Source organism: Maniola jurtina, chromosome 25 (genome assembly GCF_905333055.1).
Source record: "Maniola jurtina chromosome 25, ilManJurt1.1, whole genome shotgun sequence".
Taxonomy (NCBI): domain Eukaryota; kingdom Metazoa; phylum Arthropoda; class Insecta; order Lepidoptera; family Nymphalidae; genus Maniola; species Maniola jurtina.
In genome coordinates, this window is record NC_060053.1 from 1676513 (window position 1) to 1695741 (window position 19229).

Sequence of the window (19229 nt, forward strand, 5' to 3'; positions counted from 1 at the left end):
TATATTTTTACTAGCTGATGCCCGCGACTGCGTTCGCGTGGATGTAGGTTTTTTAAAATCCCCGTGGGAACTCTTTGATTTTCCGGTATAAAAAGTAGCCTATGTGCTAATCCAGGGTATAATCTATCTCCATTCTAAATTTCAGCCCAATCCGTCCAGTAGTTTTTGCGTGAAGGAGTAACAAACATACACACATACATACAAACTTTCTCCTCTATAATTATAGTGTAAAGTGTAATATTAGTGTGATGTACTAATCTAAGTAATGAAATTATAAAGCCCTTATTCAGACATGGTTTCATTTACAATTATGTATGTCGGTTATTTATAAATTCAACAATTGACAATCAAAAAGTGCATACCTAATGGTAACTATTTTAAATTTTGCTTTGAGCTTTTGTTTGAATACTTGCAAATGTACTGTTTAGTTCTGTCTGTGAAGAGTCTTGCTGAATCAAAAATCTTCATCTGGATTTCACCATTTATAAGACTACGGCGTCAGTTTTCCCTTCCACCTATAATATGGGTACCTTCAAGTCAGGAGTGAATAGGCAACTTCTAGGCAAGCGCGCTCCATCTTAGCCTGCATTATCACTTGCTAGCAGATCTGATTGCAGCCAAGCGCTAGTCTATATAATTAAAAAAAAAAAAAAACTAACGATTTAAAATTGGTATATTGTCATGTATGCTGATCCTTACATGTTTAAATACTTATAATCGAAACTAGTTTTATTTTGCGATCATGGTAGACTATACAGTAACATCGTCATAAAAATAACCATATTATATCGGGAAACTGCTGTGATAGCCTAGTGGTTAGAATATCTGCCTCTTAATCGGAAGTTGGGAGTTCGATCCCGGGCACGCACCACTAACTTTTCAGTTATGTGCGTTTTAAGCAATTAAATATCACTCGCTTTAACGGTGAAGGAAAACATCGTGAGGAAACCTGCATGCCTGAGAGTTGTCCATATTCTCAAAGGTGTGTGAAGTCTGCCAATCCGCATTGGGCCAGCGTGGCAGACTATGGCCTAAACCCTTCTCATTCTGAGAGGAGACCCGTACTCAGTAGTGGGGCGGAAATGGGTTGATCGTGATGATGATGATGATTGGGAAACTGTTTTCTTTAACGCTGTTAAATAGTTTATGATTAGACTGTTTTATAGTCTAACTACAATCAGTTGCTGGTTTTTGTCAGCTGGGCTGTTTGTCCTTTGGGTGCGCATTACGAATTACTATCCCACCTACTAATAGTAACAGTTTCATAGAATTGAGCCATCGTTAACTCCCACGGGATTCTTTGCTCCTGGTTCTTTGTAGTTTGAACTGTTGCTATTGTTTGTTTTTAGACTATCGTTTTACGTTGGTTGCTTCGGTAGTATAGTTTTCTTTGCTTATTGCTAAATTTTTAATTACTTTATTGTTAGTTGTGTTCCCTATTTGCATTGTCTTTAAGATTTAGAGGATCTTCTGTCTTCTTCGCTAAATTAGTATACTTCTTTCAGTAGCATGCGTCTGTAAAGTTGAGAAAAGAAGAGAAATAACATTTGAATTCCTGCTGAAATGTCCAAGCTGGAAATCTTCCAGATTTTTCTTTTAAACAACAAACTTTTCCAGATTTCTGTTAAAATATTCGGTTTCAAAGTTACGCGGTCTTAAAAATTTACATACAAATCTTTGAGCCCCTGTAATTTTAAAACTACATATTTCTAGAAAAATCTAAAACACCACTGACACAGATATTAGTTTCTAGAATATGTCTGCAAAATTTCATGGACTTTGGTTGCTTAATATTCAAATGAAATTGGAACTACGTTTGTAAGAAACGAGTGACGGAGAGACCCCTCTTAAGAAATCACCTCAAAATATTTGTAAAATTAATGAGACGTATCCAAAATATGACCTAAACCACAAAACCGTTAGAGCAGATACTGAGTCATATCCTTTACAAAATGTCTCTGAACGAAGTAACTAACTTGTAAAACGACGTACGCGGAAATACTTAAAATGTTAATTAATTCTTTGATTACCGAACACAGGAATAAATGAGATGTTTTGTGAGATTTATTATGGCTCTTATTTTCATTAAATCGTAAGTGTGAGTGCAATCGCGACATTAGCAGAGAACTAAGATTGACTTAAGAAAATGTTTTATTCCCTTCATAGGCGTATGCTTGACCAGGATCACACTAAATCGGAAGTGGCGCACGCTTGACCACGATGACCGGATAGGAAGTGATGATGTGGCCTAAGATGGACGCGTTTGACTAGAAGGTGCATTCACTCTTTTTTTAGAGATACCCGGATTATAATTAGTAGGAAACACTGATCTCGGAAGAGTATTCCAAAATCCAAACCCTAGTCGCGTCGAAGGTGAAGAGGGGGGGGGGGGGGGCAAGATCAAATAGCTTATAATTATACTATATCCTGTGATAAAACACCGATAAGCCGGCTACCTTGCGGCGCGGCGGTGATCAAGACTGAAGCTTCACCAAAAGTCGTGAATCTTATAACTCATATACCGATATGTATATGAGCTAGTAATTAAAAAAAAATATGTCTAAATCTGGGTCTAGACCAATAACATCGCCAGTATGTTCTAAAGACGAGATTCTAATTCAGCCTGATGTGTCACAGGCTCCTTTTGAGATGAGGTCACCCCACAGTGCGCGGCCGACGCAGCACATGCCATCGAATGTGCTAATTTTATAATTACGGGCTATACGAGTATGTAGTCAGCCGCTATGGGAGGCAGATTTTATGCGAAACCACGATGAACAGGCGGACTTATAAATAACTACGCTTTGGTGTGGGATAAAATAAAATTGTGCGTTGCCGCTAATTATTATTTGGGAGATGAAGGCTGAGGACCGGGTGAGGTGGCGCTTACTGAATTCATTTGTAGGAATGGGTATAACCTTTTATATTCTACCTGTAAAAGTTTAATTGGATAAAAAATATACATACAAACGTGCATAGACTGCTAAAATCATAACCCTTCCTTTTGGCTTTGCCGCAGTCGGGTAAAAATAAAACTTTGAACCTATAAAATGTACCTAATAAGAATGCTAACTCGAGTGAGCAGAACAATTTTTACATTTAAGTATCGACTCGTAAATAATTATAATAGTTTAGGTAATTTTGATATAACAGTTCCGCTCAGCGCTAAGTGAGTCATAGGGATTGTCTGTGGCTAATGATTTGCAGGAATGTATGAATTGGTATACCTAATTAATGGCTGTCAGTGCTAAGTATAGGCTTCCCATTGTAATTCTGACAAGCCTATTTATTAGAACCTATGTAAAAGTAGTTGAAGTAGTTCACTTAAGGCCGGAAATCGGAATAAAATCAACCTATCCGTAATCTGTCGATATGTTACTTTAGCAACGGTGTTATTTTCCAAAAATTGTATTGTCTTCTTTGACAAATAACAACGTTGCTAAGTAAATTATCCACAGATTGCAGATAGATCCAACATTGATTTTGGCCGTAAGACTGAAACTAAATCATAATTGGAAAAAGGGCATAGAAGTCAATGTCTGTCTTGGTCGCTGTAAGCACATTTATTGATGAAATAATAATTAAAAAAAACAATATTCACAAATACTTAAATATAAAACTTAAAAAACGAAAATGTCATCCAAATCACTATAACGAGGCAGTGTGCCCAGGACGCTGGCTGCGTTACCACGTTGAATGGCCAGACTAATATGCTGACCAAGGTAACTGCCAGACCTCCGGTCACCCGTCGCTTTAAGCTATTTGTTTTAGGATTTTATTTCATCAAGCATCTCGCTTGTTGCTCTTTTCTCTAAAAACAATTAGACAAAGTGAGGTAGCTAGGGGCTCTGCCGTAAAACGATGTACCTAACTAATTCACCGTCTAGACGCTATGTCTTGCACGCGGTGTGTTTTATGTCTAGCTTCCTTGTTGGAGATAAATTGCACCGCTCTTGCCTCCTCCATACACTTGTGATAACGGATTGTATTCTTTGCACTATTTTCTAGTTTTAGATGTAGCAAAGTGGTGAAACCGATATGAAGTAAAAAGATAGGCTTCACTATTGTATCTTTGATCAACAAAACTTATTTTCCACTCCATTCCATCAGCCTGTACGCGTCATAGGCCTTTCCAAGAGCGCGCCACCAAACACGATCCTCCACCTTCCTCATCCACCCGCTCCCCGCCACCTTCTTCAGGCCATCGGTCCAGCGGGCTGGAGGTCGTCCCACACTGCGCGTACCGGTACGCGGTCTCCACTCCAGAACACGTTTGCCCCAACGGTCGTCGGTTCTGCGACAGACATGGCCTACCCTTTGCCACCAAACTTATTAATGAATAATAATTCCCTACCATGTTCGTACTCGTATGTCGCTTCGTGCACGTGTTTCGCAATCCCTCCACAATGGTTGACCTCATTAATTTGTCGTATCCTCCACAATGTTTTGTACTTCCCATCTAAAACTGCAGTTTTTTTCATCATTGTTTACACTCTTATAACTATAGTGTATGAAATCTGATATTGTAAATAAATAATGAATGAACTCTACTTTATTATGTTTTGATGGGCGTTTAGATTTCAGGTTTTATTTTTTAATCTTTGTATAAAAACAAGTGTAAATTAAAAATTTTAAACACCAAGTGAAGGTTACAGTAACTAGAAAAGAGCTGATAACTTTCAAACGGCTGAACCGATTTTCTTGGATTATAGCTAAGAACACTCTCGATCAAGCCACCTTTCAAAAAAAAAAATTAAATTAAAATCGGACACAGACAGATACACAGATACACATGTCAAACTTATAACCCCTCTTTTTGGGTCGGGGGTTAAAAATAATGTTATTTCCATCAGAAAGGTATTTAATGTGAAGATTCTAAGTCGAAATTCAAAGCATTTATGTAAAAAATATGAAAATATGTAGGTTTTGGCATTTTACACTTTTTAGTTGTCAATTGTAGAATTTAGAAGATAATGATGTGATCAAATAATAGTCCTACAGACCGCGTATAAAAGTAAGCAGAATTTGGTACGCTAATGAACTGAAGCAATAAAGAGGGTAGCTAGAAAATTAACTGGATTAGACAGGCTGAGTGGTGACGCTCATTACGAAAAGAGTTGGTATGTTCAACAGTAGAGATGCATGGTTTACAATGATCAAGATGAAAATACAAAGGTTGCCTGTAAGAGATTTCTATAGCAATAAGGCCGTCTTTTCACCATCTAGTATAGTTTCTTCTCTTGTTTTCTGAGATATATGTTTGTGTGTGCAATAAATTTTTCCAAATGAATAAACTTTGGTATTGAAACCTACTTAAAACGGTTTAAAATGCCCTTCGTACAACAATTTATATTGCCATATGATCATGAAACCGATCACCTGTCGCGGTCCCTTCCCCACCTGTTTGTTCCCAACCAGGTTGTTAAAAATGCTTCCGGTTTTGTATAATTATACAGTTTTTATGAGTTCAGAATGTTTGATGTCTATGTTTTATGTCGTAACCTTGGCAATACAATCATTTGAATCTAATTCATCTTGTTTGTTCTAACAAATTCTCGATTTAATAAGGGCCAGATTATTTAACTTTAATTTGACAGGTTACTTGTCAAATTAAACGTGGTTAGGTTGTTGTTTTCATTATTTTTAACCCCCGACCCAAAAAGAGGGGTGTTATAAGTTTGACGTGTGTATCTGTCTGTGGCATCGTAGCTCCTAAACGAATGAACCGATTTTAATTTAGTTTTTTTTTTTGTTTTAAAGGTGGCTTGATCGAGAGTGTTCTTGGCTAATAAATAATCGAAGAAAATCGGTTCAGCCGTCTGAAAGTTATCAGCTCTTTTCTAGTTTTTCTTATAGAGGTTTTTGTGTCGGGGGATTTTAAATTTTGAGTTATGTAGACACTAGACAGTGTTGTCAACAATAATTTGAAATTCCTTCTTAGTTCTTAAAAAAGGTTTCCTCTATGAATTTTCTTGGTTTCTTTTCCTGCCAATAAATTCCGCCATTATCATATTGCAATATTTTGCCTAAAATACCTTGTACCTTTTATTCTTTCGCGTTACTGAACGCTTCAGTTGTATTCAGAAACGAATCGGTGCTTTATTTTTCTACATTAACGTCCAATTTATAAAATTTTATAGCGCAGTTTCGCATTCTCCAACTTGTATACGATTATGAGATGAAATATTTTGACCGTTCAATTTTATAATCCGCCTCATAATGATACAAATATTATTATTAAAAAATATTTTAAGTAAATACACAATCAATATCTATTACATTAGTCTAGTGTTTCTATTTCAGAATTCTTATCGACAATGTGAATATTATCTTATTCCAATATATTCTTTACAGCGTTGTATTTAAGATTTTGATTTCTTTGTTCAGTTTGTATGTTATGGTGTATTACGGAAGACTGCAACTGTCACTTGATTCTAGACTTTATTTTTGTAGGCATACAATTAATTTTCCTTTGGTGGTGTATCTGGTGTGCACTGTACGCAGCAGTTACAATTATTTCGAGTGCGTGCAAGGTCGTACGTATACGGGTGAGCCATGTGGTCTGTGTTGGCTATTAGTGTTGATAGTAAAATACCGTTTGTTACTTTGTATCATGCCGTGGATCGGCGATGGCAATTCTTGGTAGGTACTGCTATTCCAAAAGAATCAGACTCAGAATATTTATTCCCATTTATCAAAAGGAAAAATGGAACCCTTATAGGATCACTATTGTTTGTCTGTCCGTCCGTCTCAAAAAATCACAAAATTTTAGCGCTCTAAGCAAACAATAAATAATGTAATGAACAAGTGTAAATTAAAAATTTATAACACCCCCGACGATCCAAAGTATTTGAGTTTTCCAAAACATCATTTTCAATTCAAATAAATAATTATGTATTTAGGCAACGTCCATCTTGACAGCTTGACATTTGTCTATTGACATAATATTATGAACCCTAACGGTTATCTAACCTTCTTTTCTACAAGAAAACTAGAAAAGAGCTGATAACTCTTAAACGGCTGAACCAATTTTTTTAGATTATAGCTAAGAACACTCTCGATCAAGCCACCTTTCAAACAAAAAAAACTAAATTAAAATCGGTTCATTCGTTTAGGCGCTACGATGCCACAGACAGATACACAGATACACAGACACACAGATACACAGATACACACGTCAAACTTATAACACCCCTCTTTTTGGGTCGGGGGTTAAAAAATAAATCATGGCTAGGATTTGGCACACTTCTCTTTTTTTTGTTTTGATGGACATGATTTTGGTTTGATGCCAATTCGTTTGCCACTATTTGGGTATGGTCAATCGAATGAAATTGAATTTGCAGTTTTGGGTTTGATTCACCGGTAGTAGTGTGTTTCGTATTTTATAATCCCATCCGTTGTACTGTTTCGTTTATAGTCCTGTCCGTTGGACTATAGTCGAACCGACTCGTAGGCTGAGATCTATAGAACGCACTCTGACTTTGCTGTTAAAACGAGACAGCGTCGTACCGCTGGAATAAATCTGTCTCGTTTTATCTGAAACTTAACAGAAATCTGGAAAACCACAGGCAAAGATATTAATTTCTAGAATATGTCTGTAAAATTTCATGGACTTTGGTTTGCTTAATATTCAATTGAAATTGGAACTACGTTTGTATGGAGCGAATGACAGAGAGACCCCTCTTAAGTCTAAGCAAAGTCAAAGTGCGCTCTAAAGATTTCAACCTTAGTTGGAAAGGAAAACTCTTTAAAGAAATCTTTGTCAAGTTCTTAAAAACGAGTAGGTATCATTTATTAAGAAAGTCAACACGGAATATATTTAATTTAGATTTTTGTATTTTAGGTATAATCATTGATTTTCGTTTTTAGTTTAAAGGTTTTCAAGCCTTTTTAAATCCCGACCTGAAGCCGACTTCAATATTGTTAATGTTTCGTTACTGACTTGATATTTTCAACAATAACATCGTATAAATCATTCAAAACAAGCGGTGGCCTCGCGGTGGTCTGGGCCGAACCATGATAAATTGTTACGAACATTTGAGATGACATCATAATTTAAGAGTAATGCAAGGTTTTTCCTTAGTTGCAGGCGTGTCTAGCTCCGTTCAATATGCAGAACCATAAAATTATCATTATTATTGCTAGAAATCAAGAAGTAAATTTTCTTTAGTGGAAAATTAACCCCAAAGTTGATGACCTTAATACCTAAGGATCCGAGTCAGCGGGCGATGGAGAGAGCTATGCTTGGAGTCTCTACGTGATTAAATCAAAAATGATCCTAAAAGAACCAGAGTAACCGACATACTCGTAGGTAGCTCAATAGGTTGCGAAAGTGAAGTTTTTGAAATGATTTTGATTTGAATACAACAAGTGTAAATTAAAAATTTATAACACCCCCAACAAGTGAAGGTTACAGTAACTAGAAAAGACCGAAAATACCTGATAACTTTCAAATGGCTGAACTGATTTTCTTGGGCTAAATTCCGCGCCTACGATCTAAAGTATCTGAGTTTTCCAAAACATCATTTTCAAATAAATAATTATGTATTTAGGCAACGTCCATCTTGATAGCTTGACATTTGTCAATTGACATAATATTATGAACCTAACGGTTATCTAACCTTCTTTTCTACAAGAAAACTAGAAAAGAGCTGATAACTCTTAAACGGCTGAACCAATTTTTTTGGATTATAGCTAAGAACACTCTCGATCAAGCCACCTTTCAAACAAAAAAAAGTAAATTAAAATCGGTTCATTCGTTTAGGCGCTACGATGCCACAGACAGATACACAGATACACAGATACACAGACACACAGACACACAGATACACACGTCAAACTTATAACACCCCTCTTTTTGGGTCGGGGGTCAATAAACTAAAGCCTACTAAAGGCTACTCGTATATTTCTGTCATATATTTTCAGATGACAGATCTCGTATTTTGGGTGGCCGTTCTATTCGATCACCAAACGTATCGACACCCAGTCCTCAGTTTCACAGAAATAGCTCGTGAACCCGCATATTGTCACGTACTCGAAACGTAATGCCTGTCGACGTGTTACTAACCATATAAGTTTCGACGGTTATTAAACGACGATTTTATTAATAAAACTTCATCATCATCGTGATCAACCCATTTCCGCCCCACTACTGAGTACGGGTCTCCTTCATGAGAAGGGTTTAGGCATTAGTCTGCCACACTGGCCCAATGCGGATTGACAGACTTCACACACCTTTGAGAACATGGAGAACTCTCAGGCGTGCAGGTTTCCTCACGATGTTTTCCTTCACCGTTAAAGCGAGTGATAATTTAATTGCTTAAAACGCACATAACTGAAAAGTTAGTGGTGCGTGCCCGGGATCGAACCCCCGACCGATTAGGAGGCGGATGTTCTAACCACTAGGCTATCACAGCTTAATAAAACTTCGGTGCGACTTTATTCACGTTTGATTTGATACCATCACCATGATCATCGTCCATACTAATATAATAAATGCAAAAGTGTGTCTGTCTGTTTTTCTGTCTGTCGTTTGTCTGGCTTTTCACGGCCCAATAGTTGAACTGATTTTGATGAAATTTGGTACAGAGTTAGCTAACATCCTGAGGAAGTAAATACATTTTAGTTCTGTCAGCTGTAAATCAATAATTTGGAATGATAAATCATTGCATAAACTTACATGTGTAAATTAAAAATTTAACACCCCCGACAAGTAAAGGTTACAGTAACTAGAAAAGAGCTGGTAACTTTCAAACGGCTGAACCGATTTTCTTGGATTATAGCTAAGAACACTCTCGATCAAGCCACCTTTCAAACAAAAAAAACTAAATTAAAATCGGTTCATTAGTTTAGGAGTTACGATGCCACAGACAGATACACAGATACACACGTCAAACTTATAACACCCCTCTTTTTGGGTCGGGGGTTAAAAAGAGCAACAATGTTGCACACTTTGTTCTCTATGTCCTTGTCCATGTTTCCTTTAAAGTAGTCCTTTAAAACTTGAGAGGCTTTCTTTGTAATATATTTTTGACATGTTCTGGTTCTGCCAGCTGAAAATCATTAAGTTGAAAGTTTAAATCAACACACTTAAAATAAAAATTAAATTAAAAATTTAAAAAACCCCCGACACATAAACCTCTAAAAAGTAAAAAAATAATAGGTAAGTATGTATGGGCCCTTTAAGAATAGTATAAATAGTAAAGTTTTTATCCAAGCGCTCGTTGCGCCAGGGGACCGCTACCTATCATAAACTATGAAAGTCATCTGTTGTAGAAAGAATAGTCTTTAGCGGTCCCCCGACGCAACGAACGCTTGGATAAAAACTTTACTATTTATACTATTCTTAAAGGGCCCATACATACTTACCTATTATTTTTTTACTTTTTAGAGGTTTATGTGTCGGGGGTTTTTTAAATTTTTAATTTAATTTTTATTTCACGCTTTTTAAACTTTTATTCATAAATTACCGTTTATTTGTGCCATTCTAAAACCCAATTTCTATAATAATATAAATCCAATAAGGCAGCTAATATCTCTTCAAAGGTAACATCAATGTTATGTTAATTATACGTTCCATGAAATATTTTTAACCGAACATCACTAAATCAAGAATTATCTGAATGACTCACATAGTTTAACATGACCAAAACGAAATATCTGTTTCTAACATGTCGTTGCTTTAAAAATGTACCCATTTTACGTAGTCGTATAATAGTTCGCTTTTCAAGATATACCTACGATTAAATTGAAATCGACTTTCACCCGATGAAAGAAGGAATAAATTGGCTTGTATTTCATTTTGTTTGTTATTGCATGTAAAATTTTTATTTGACATAACTTTCAAAAACCGGTCAAGTGCGAGTCTGCCTCACACATGAAGAGTTCCGTACAAGTTTTTTTTTATGTAATGACAATTCAGTTGTCGGATTTTTCTGTTTACTTGGGCCACAGGAGTAGAGTACTTGGGCTATAAGATATTGCTACCTGCCTTTCATGATTCTACGTAAACGGGAAGTACCCAATTTATAAGTTTTGATTCTCTTGAAAGATGACACACAGACAGACAACGAAGTGGTGAAGGAAAACACCGTCAGGAAACCTGCATGCTTAAGAGTTGGCCATAATGCTCCCTCAAAGGTGCGTGAGGTGTGCCAATACGGGCTTGGCCAGTGTGGTAGCTTCTCATTCTGAGAGGAGACTTGTGCTCAGTAGTGAGCCGGCGATGGGTTGATCCTGATAATGATGAATTTTAAACGTATTTTGTCAAAGTAAATAAGCTGAGTTCAAGCAGATAAAATATAAAGAAGGTGCGCCTAATGCATCATCCAAACCTGCGCGACAAAGCGACTACGATGCGGGAACCTCAGCCGCGCGGAGGGTCATCGCCTATATTTACGATATATAATGGTGCCATGCACACCTACGCGACTACAACAGTCGAGGCTACAACATTTTTTTTTTTCTACAGATACCTACTGAACCCTAAAAATAGTTTGACTATGGTTTGGGTTTGGGTTGATTGTTCGTGGCCTTTGGTTGACTGTTGGATATTATAATAGAATTGATGTTTTCTCGTTTAACTGTGATTATAATATTTTATAAATTAGAAACTCCGCGCCTACGATCCAAAGAATCGGAGTTTTCCAAAACATTATCTTATTTTCAAATAAATAATTATGTATCTAAGCAACGTCCATCTTGACAGCTTGACATTTGCCAATTGACAAAGCGAAAATTGTATGTCTATGGTTACAATAGTGAAAGATCCCAGGGCCACCAGCCGTCACGTATTTTCTGACGAACGAAATTTGGACGATTGAGTAGTGTTAGTATGTACTAAGAACGCATGCCTACAGACCTGCTAGCTTGCTTAGACGGCCAATTTTCAGGTATCAGGTAATCAAGGTACATAAATACATTACTTACCTCACGTAAATTCTCCAATTTTTTTAATTTTTAGCTGTTTTTTTTTAAAATATTAATAATTAATTCACATAAGTAAACAATAAGAGAGTGAGAGAGAAGTCAATATATCCTAATACATGTCTTACTCAGTCTCATGCGCGTAGATAATGATGCCCTCGCGCTCAAACCCACAGAGGCATTAAAATTGAATTTAGGGGATGATTGGCCCTCTGGATCGGTCTGTCTTCTTGTAAAAGGTTTTAAAATAGTTGTCTGGTGGACATATGTATATAAAAATGGAGCATCAGAATTTACGTGCAGTTAAGTAATTACTTATTTTGGGAGCTTTAAAGCGTCTGCAAAGCAATACGGCCGACGCGGGAAGTGTCTGGGAGTATTGGCGACATATTTTTAAGGATATTGCCTAAAATATACGTAAAAATCAGTTTGGAGAATTTACGTGAGGTAAGTAATGGTTTTATGTACCTTGATTATCAGATACCTGAAAATTGGCCGTCTAAGCAAGCTAGCACGTAGGCTAGGCATGCTTTCTTAGTACTTACTAACACTACTCAATCGTACATATTTCCTGTGTCAGAAAATACGTAACCTCTGGTGGTCCTGGGATAAAAGTAATAAGAAAACCAGAAATGAGCTGATAACTTCCAAACGGCTGAACCGATTTTCTTGGATTATAGCTAAGAACACTCTCGATCAAGCCACCTTTCAAACAAAAAAAACTAAATTAAAATCGGTTCATTCGTTTAGGCGCTACGAGGCCACAGACAGATACACAGATACACAGATACACAGATACACAGATACACACGTCAAACTTATAACACCCCTCTTTTTGGGTCGGGGGTTAAAAATTGAAAACAGCACCAAAGTTTCACCCTTCGTTCAATCCTATTTTGGTCCACGAACAACGACAAAAGTTGGGCTAAATTAAAACAACGTCATCTGCGGCTTCCGCGGGGTGATCCACGCAGGATGTGTTTCCGTAGGTAGTCAGTCAGTTTTGATTATTTTAGGGAGGTACTCAGATAATAGTGATGATAGATAGAGGTTAAGAGGTCGGCCGGCCTAGTATTCCGTGAGGTCGGGGGTTCAATCCCGGGAACACATCTCTATCTTTTCGGAGTTGTGTGTTTTAAGCAATTAAATGTTAAATGTCACTTACTTTAACGGTGAAGGAAATTATTGTGAGGAATCTTGCATGCCTGAGAGTTCTCCATGTACTCAAAGGTGTGTGAAGTCTGCCAGTCCGCGTGGGGCCAGTGTGGCAGACTATGGCTTAAACCCTTCTTTTTCACTCTGAGAAGAGTCCCGTGCTCAGTAGTGGGCTGGCAATGGGTAGGGTTCAGACAAGAATTAAATTAGATAAGGTTGGTTATAATAACTTCCAAACGGCTGAACCAATTTTTTTGGATTATAGCTAAGAACACTCTCGATCAAGCCACCTTTCAAACAAAAAAAACTAAATTAAAATCGGTCCATTCGTTTAGGCGCTACGAGGCCACAGACAGATACACAGATACACAGATACACAGATACACACGTCAAACTTATAACACCCCTCTTTTTGGGTCGGGGGTTAAAAACAACAACAAATGCTGTTTAATAAGCCTGCTCATCATACTCGATCGTTCGAGGATGCTTTTTACGAGTCTTTATGACTTTTTATGAGGTTTTTGATTTTCCTTTAAGCGCGCAAGTGCGATTTCTCAGTACCTGCCACCGTCGCCATTGTAACATAAATTACCGTATTAATGTAAACACGGGCATATACAAGTGATGTCATGTTGGTGATTTCGAAATTATGACTTCATGTTTTCTCACACTTAGCTTATGATTGGGACAAAAAGTTGTTGTTAAGTGGCTTACGTTCTAAGGATGCTTATTCGTCGTCTCAGTGATGGATATCCACTACTGGGCTTAGATCCTCTAGCTAGGCATTCTCACAAACGGTCTTATATCTTGTGGCCAGTAGTTTTCGGCGACTCGCTTGATATCGTTTTCCAGCTATGAAAATAAAAGTTATCAATAAATAGAGGGCTATATCAAACACAAATGAAATTGAAATTATTATAATGCAAAAAAAAACCAAAAAAAAAAAAAAAAAATCAGAAAGATAAAGATTTTTTTTAAGTACATTGGTTGGTTGGACATTTTTGTAACATAAACAGAGATTATAGACATGAAGTCAATAATGAAATACCTAATGAGTTTCTGGAGAATGAATTAACTAATGATGATTTTATTGAAATGTAGGCACAGTAATAATAATTATAAACCACTTTGTTTGTATTTTCATTTAAATCTAGAAATACCTTTAATGGAATGGATAATCCCTAGGAAAACTGATCTTCAAAGGATTCATTAATTAAACTCAACAAAATTAATGAGTCAAGTCAAAAGGTTGCGATGGTTATCATCAAGTATCGAGTTGCCGCCTTCATTAAAGAAAAACAACAAAGAATTACTTAAAACGATAAAATTTCCTATTGTACTGTAAATGGTATGAAATGATGCTGAAAAAAATGATTTCTTTAATTGTCACGCTCGGCTTAAGGGTCTTCTCACCATATAAGTGTTACTTTAGTGCACTTAAAGTTAATTAAAATCGTTATTATTCATAATTTACACTAAGTGGGGACTTTTATAGTATAAGTACATTCTCAAGTGTAAAATGTGAAGTGTGGCGAAATCTCTTTTAATTTGTTTACTGAATTTTATTCTTTACTATCTGATGTCTGCGACTTCGTGCGCGTGAATTTAGGTTTGTTGAAATCCCATGGGATTTCTTTGATTTTCCTGGATAAAAAGTAGCCTATGCGCTAATCAAGAATATTATCTATCCCCATACTAAATTTCAGCCAAATCCACCTAGTAGTTTTTGCGTGAAGGAGTAACAAACATACACACACACATACTATCGCCTTTATAATATTAGTGTGATATTCCTGTCATAATTATGTTTCTATGTTGCTGTTTTTGATAATGTACAATGTTCGGTTACTTGAAGGTCGATTGGACATATTTTTTGTGTTATCGAAAACCACATCCATTCCATTCTATTCCATTAGCCTGTACGCGTCCACTGCTGGACATAGGCCTTTCCAAGAGCACGCCATCAAACATGGTCCTCCGCCTTCCTCATCCAACCGCTCCCCGCTACCTTCTTCAGGTCATCGGTCCTGACGAAGGTAGAAACCAAATCCAATTATTGAAAACAAAATCCAATTATTACACAAGTGTAGATTAAAAATTTATAACACCCCCGACAAAGTATCTGAGTTTTCCAAAACATCATTCTTAAATAAATAATTATGTATCAAGGCAACGTCCATCTTGACAGCTTGACATTTGTCAATTGACATAATATTATGAACCTAACGGTTATCTTTTCTAACCTTCTTTTCTACAAGAAAACTAGAAAAGAGCTGATAACTCTTAAATGGCTGAACCAATTTTTTTGGATTATAGCTAAGAACACTCTCGATCAAGCCACCTTTCAAACAAAAAAAAGTTAATTAAAATCGGTTCATTCGTTTAGGCGCTACGATGCCACAGACAGATACACAGATACACAGATACACACGTCAAACTTATAACACCCCTCTTTTTGGGTCGGGGGTTAAAAAACAAGCACTATCGGAGATTTTTAGAATTTCTCGAATCTATCAACTCGTCAAAAGTTCATTGCTCTATTCTATGACAGACACGTCACACTATCCAAACGTTTGAACAGTTTATAAAATAAACTCTATCGTACTGCCTGTCTGGTGGTTATGATTCTACCACTGCACTGTACACGCGGTTGATTAGTCGTCATTATTCTATAATCACCATTGATCTATAATAATAGGTCGATATAATGACGTACGAGCACGCAAAGCCGTCCGTCCTGCGCCTGATCTCTCCGGACTCCGATCTACTCGTAGCTACTCGTAACTATTCTCTTTTGGCCGGAGGTTTTTTGATAATCCCGTGGGAACTCTTTGATTTTCCGGTACAAAAAGTAGCCTATGTGTTAATTCTAGCTAACTGTTCTCTGTTGACCGTTGTGGCCGAAGGTTTTTTTAAAATCCCGTGGACACTCTTTGTTTTTCCAGGATAAAAAGTAGCATATGTGTTAATACGGGGGTATAATCTATTTCCGTTTCAAATTTAAGCCAAATCCGTTCTGTAGTGTTTGCGTGAAAGAGTAACGAACACACACACATACACACAAACTTTCGCCTTTATAATATTAGTGTGATAAACAATTCATAAGTAGCAATAAATAAAATCATTACTTTGTAGTGGATATGGTAAAATGAAATGTTTTTGTCATCACCATAAATCTAGTTTATACTTATACAATTTCTCATAAAAGCTTTCCGCACTACCCGTACAATGACACAGCTATATCCACCCCTTTTCACCTTATCTACCCCCTAGTTTTCACCCCCTCGCAGTCTGGTAAACTTGATTATAATTTCCCTTTTCATAAAGTCTACCCCCTTGCGAAGAGTACCTCTTCACTCTTCAGTCTCGGTTTAAATTCTTTTGAATTTTACAGCGTTTGTGAATGTTGTTTTTCGTTCTCTTTTATTTAGTTAAGTTTTCAAACGAGTAGATTTTAAATCCTATTGGATGACCCATGAGACGAGTGAGTGATTGATAAAAATGGCACTTTTTAGACCTTAATAACTCAAGAATTATAAAAGCTTTTAATCCTGAAATTTACGATTCCATGTGTTCAAAGGGGTCTCAATAGATATTCAAAATTGTAAGTGTGTATGTAGGTCTACTCGTTTCTGAGTTATGGTGGACCGAAAACAGATTGAAATAGTTCTGCGAACCGCTGTTCATATTTGAATTTGTCTTATCAGAACTTGGCTGCGCATACTAGCGCGTGTCTTAAAACACTCTGCACTCAAATGAATTTAAATTCTCTTTGAATGTATTGATTATTTCGGTCACTATATTTTTGGTCGTAATTTATACTTCCCAATCTTTCTGGACTTCTGCTGACAGGAACTAAACAACATCCCCCTGTAGATAGATATAATGATTCAAGAGGAAGGTTTATAGTTTATACGTATAATTTAATATTGTGTTGTTGAGAGCTTTCATCGAAAATGCTGCCTTACATTAGTATCTACATTGTAAACATGCGAAGCCGGGTCGGGTAGCTAGTTATCATAACATTATAAAATGATACCTATCATTTTTCCCCATACCGCGTTGCGTTGGACGGAAGTGCGGAGGCCGCATCCTCGCCATATTTCCGCGTGCGCCCGCGCATGTTCTGATTATTCTTTAGACTCTATCTATACCTACTTGACCAATAGTTCCCGGCTTATTATATTTAGGACAAATTTTCGTACCTCCAAATAATATATAACTAAGGAATATAATTTTGATGTATTTACAGATTTCTTATACAAAAACGGACGAAACTTGTTGTTCAGTTAGAAGTTATTTGGTATTTGAAAAATCAGCACTTAACCAATTCCAAAAAAGAGAATTGGAGCCACTGACCTATTTAAGAATGAATCGATCAATGCGGATATCTTTGCTTCAATAAAGATTATTTTGATTAAACTCTTTGATTTCCCGAGGTAAAAATGCCGATGTCACTCTCCAGGTCTTTTAATGATATCCTTGCCAAAAATCACGTCGTCACTCGTCCCATTGCGGCGTGATTGGAGGACAAACCAACAAACAAAACCTTTTCGCATTTATAATATGGTGGATAGTGATGATTAACGTCAAGAGCGAGCTTAAATCAAATTATTTAAAATTATCTTTACGCACATCTATGTCACCGTCTTAATATTAGTCTGTGCCCGTTCATTTGTCTACCTAACTACTGTCTTCACCTTGGCATATAATGATTGTGATTTCATTATTTTGAACTTGACCCCGACCCTGTACAGCGAAACTTTAGATAAATCTTGTAGTGTCAACCAATTAGTAGAATCGTTTTTTTTTTTTTTAGAAGATTGACGAATTAGAACAATGTTTAACCCCCGACCCAAAAAGAGGGGTGTTATAAGTATGACGTGTGTATCTGTGTATCGGTCTGTGGCATCGTAGCTCCTAAACTAATGAACCGATTTTAATTGAGTTTCTTTTTGTTTGAAAGGTGGCTTGATCGAGAGTGTTCTTAGCTATAATCCAAGAAAATCGGTTCAGCCGTTTGGAAGTTATTAGCTCTTTTCTAGTTATTACTGTAACCTTCACTTGTCGGGGGTGTTATAAATTTTTAATTTACACTTGTAGTTCAGTAGAATTAGAATGCACCAAGCAATTCGCTTACTCGTTATAAATACGCACTGCTAGAATATGGAATGCCCTTCCGGCTTCCGTTTTATCCGCAATCTTAAAATATTGATAATTTTAAAACAAGAAGGAAAAGGCATCATCAAGCAGGCGCACACACATTAGACCGCATCTTCACTTACCATTAGGTGTGATTGTTGAGGGTCATAGTCCCCTTTACGTAATCGGAAGTGTTTTCTTGGCATTAAGTGGACTCCCAGAATCTTCTGAACTCTTCAAAACAGTTGGGCTTGTTTTGTTAGCTTATTACCATTAATTTACAACGATATTAGTTGGTACCTAATTACCTATTTTTTTTTTATCTTTCTAATATTGGTTTTATTGAACTACCATAAAATCTCATTTAACCGTCATAAATTTTTATAAAATAACACTGAACGAAATGAGGTTAATACGAATTTATAACCAGCTAGAAGCTTCGTATAATTTGAACATTTCCGAAAAATTAAACTTTCGTGTTGTTAACGGAACTCCAAATGATCATATATCGATGCAGGTTTTACACTTAATACCCTCCTGACCGAATTTTAGCCACGGCGTCCAATCTCAACAGATTCTAGTTAAGGGCCCGCTTACACTAAAACCAAAAAATGTAAGATTTCAAGCTCCAAATTAACCATCATAGGAAAGACTTCCACATAATTGAACACCTGTTTAAAATAAATCAATCTTTCGTATTGTCATTTAATGTATCAAATTGAAAAAAACTATTTTGTGCATTGCGTGGCTACTTATTGCAATTTGAAATGATGTTTTTTTTTGGACAAAAACACGCGCACTCGTGAATCGTAATAGATACAAAAATTTCACAGAATGTGTATTTCTATAACCGCTATAACCATAACCATAAATAATAAAAATTTCAGAATGGCCACCATGAAAAATAAAAAAATTATTAAAGTCTGGTTTTTTTGTACAATGGTACCTTTGTGTGCAAGTCTGACTCACAGTAGACCGATTTTCTTTTTCATTTACATAAACTAAAT

General features: G+C 36.5%; 1 protein-coding gene and 2 long non-coding RNA genes across 6 annotated transcripts in view; all 3 read left to right on the forward strand.

The window, feature by feature from the left end:
* Positions 1–19229, forward strand: part of LOC123878207 (rho guanine nucleotide exchange factor 11) — a 207419-nt gene that overhangs the window by 112548 nt on the left and 75642 nt on the right. The gene's annotated exons all lie outside the window — the stretch shown is intronic.
* The window catches only part of LOC123878209, a 34155-nt gene that overhangs the window by 13614 nt on the left and 1312 nt on the right, over positions 1–19229 (forward strand). The gene's annotated exons all lie outside the window — the stretch shown is intronic.
* On the forward strand, positions 13565–18877 carry LOC123878210. Its single transcript, XR_006798794.1, has 3 exons — positions 13565–13576; positions 15809–15810; positions 18804–18877. It is a non-coding gene; the product is annotated as an uncharacterized LOC123878210 (long non-coding RNA).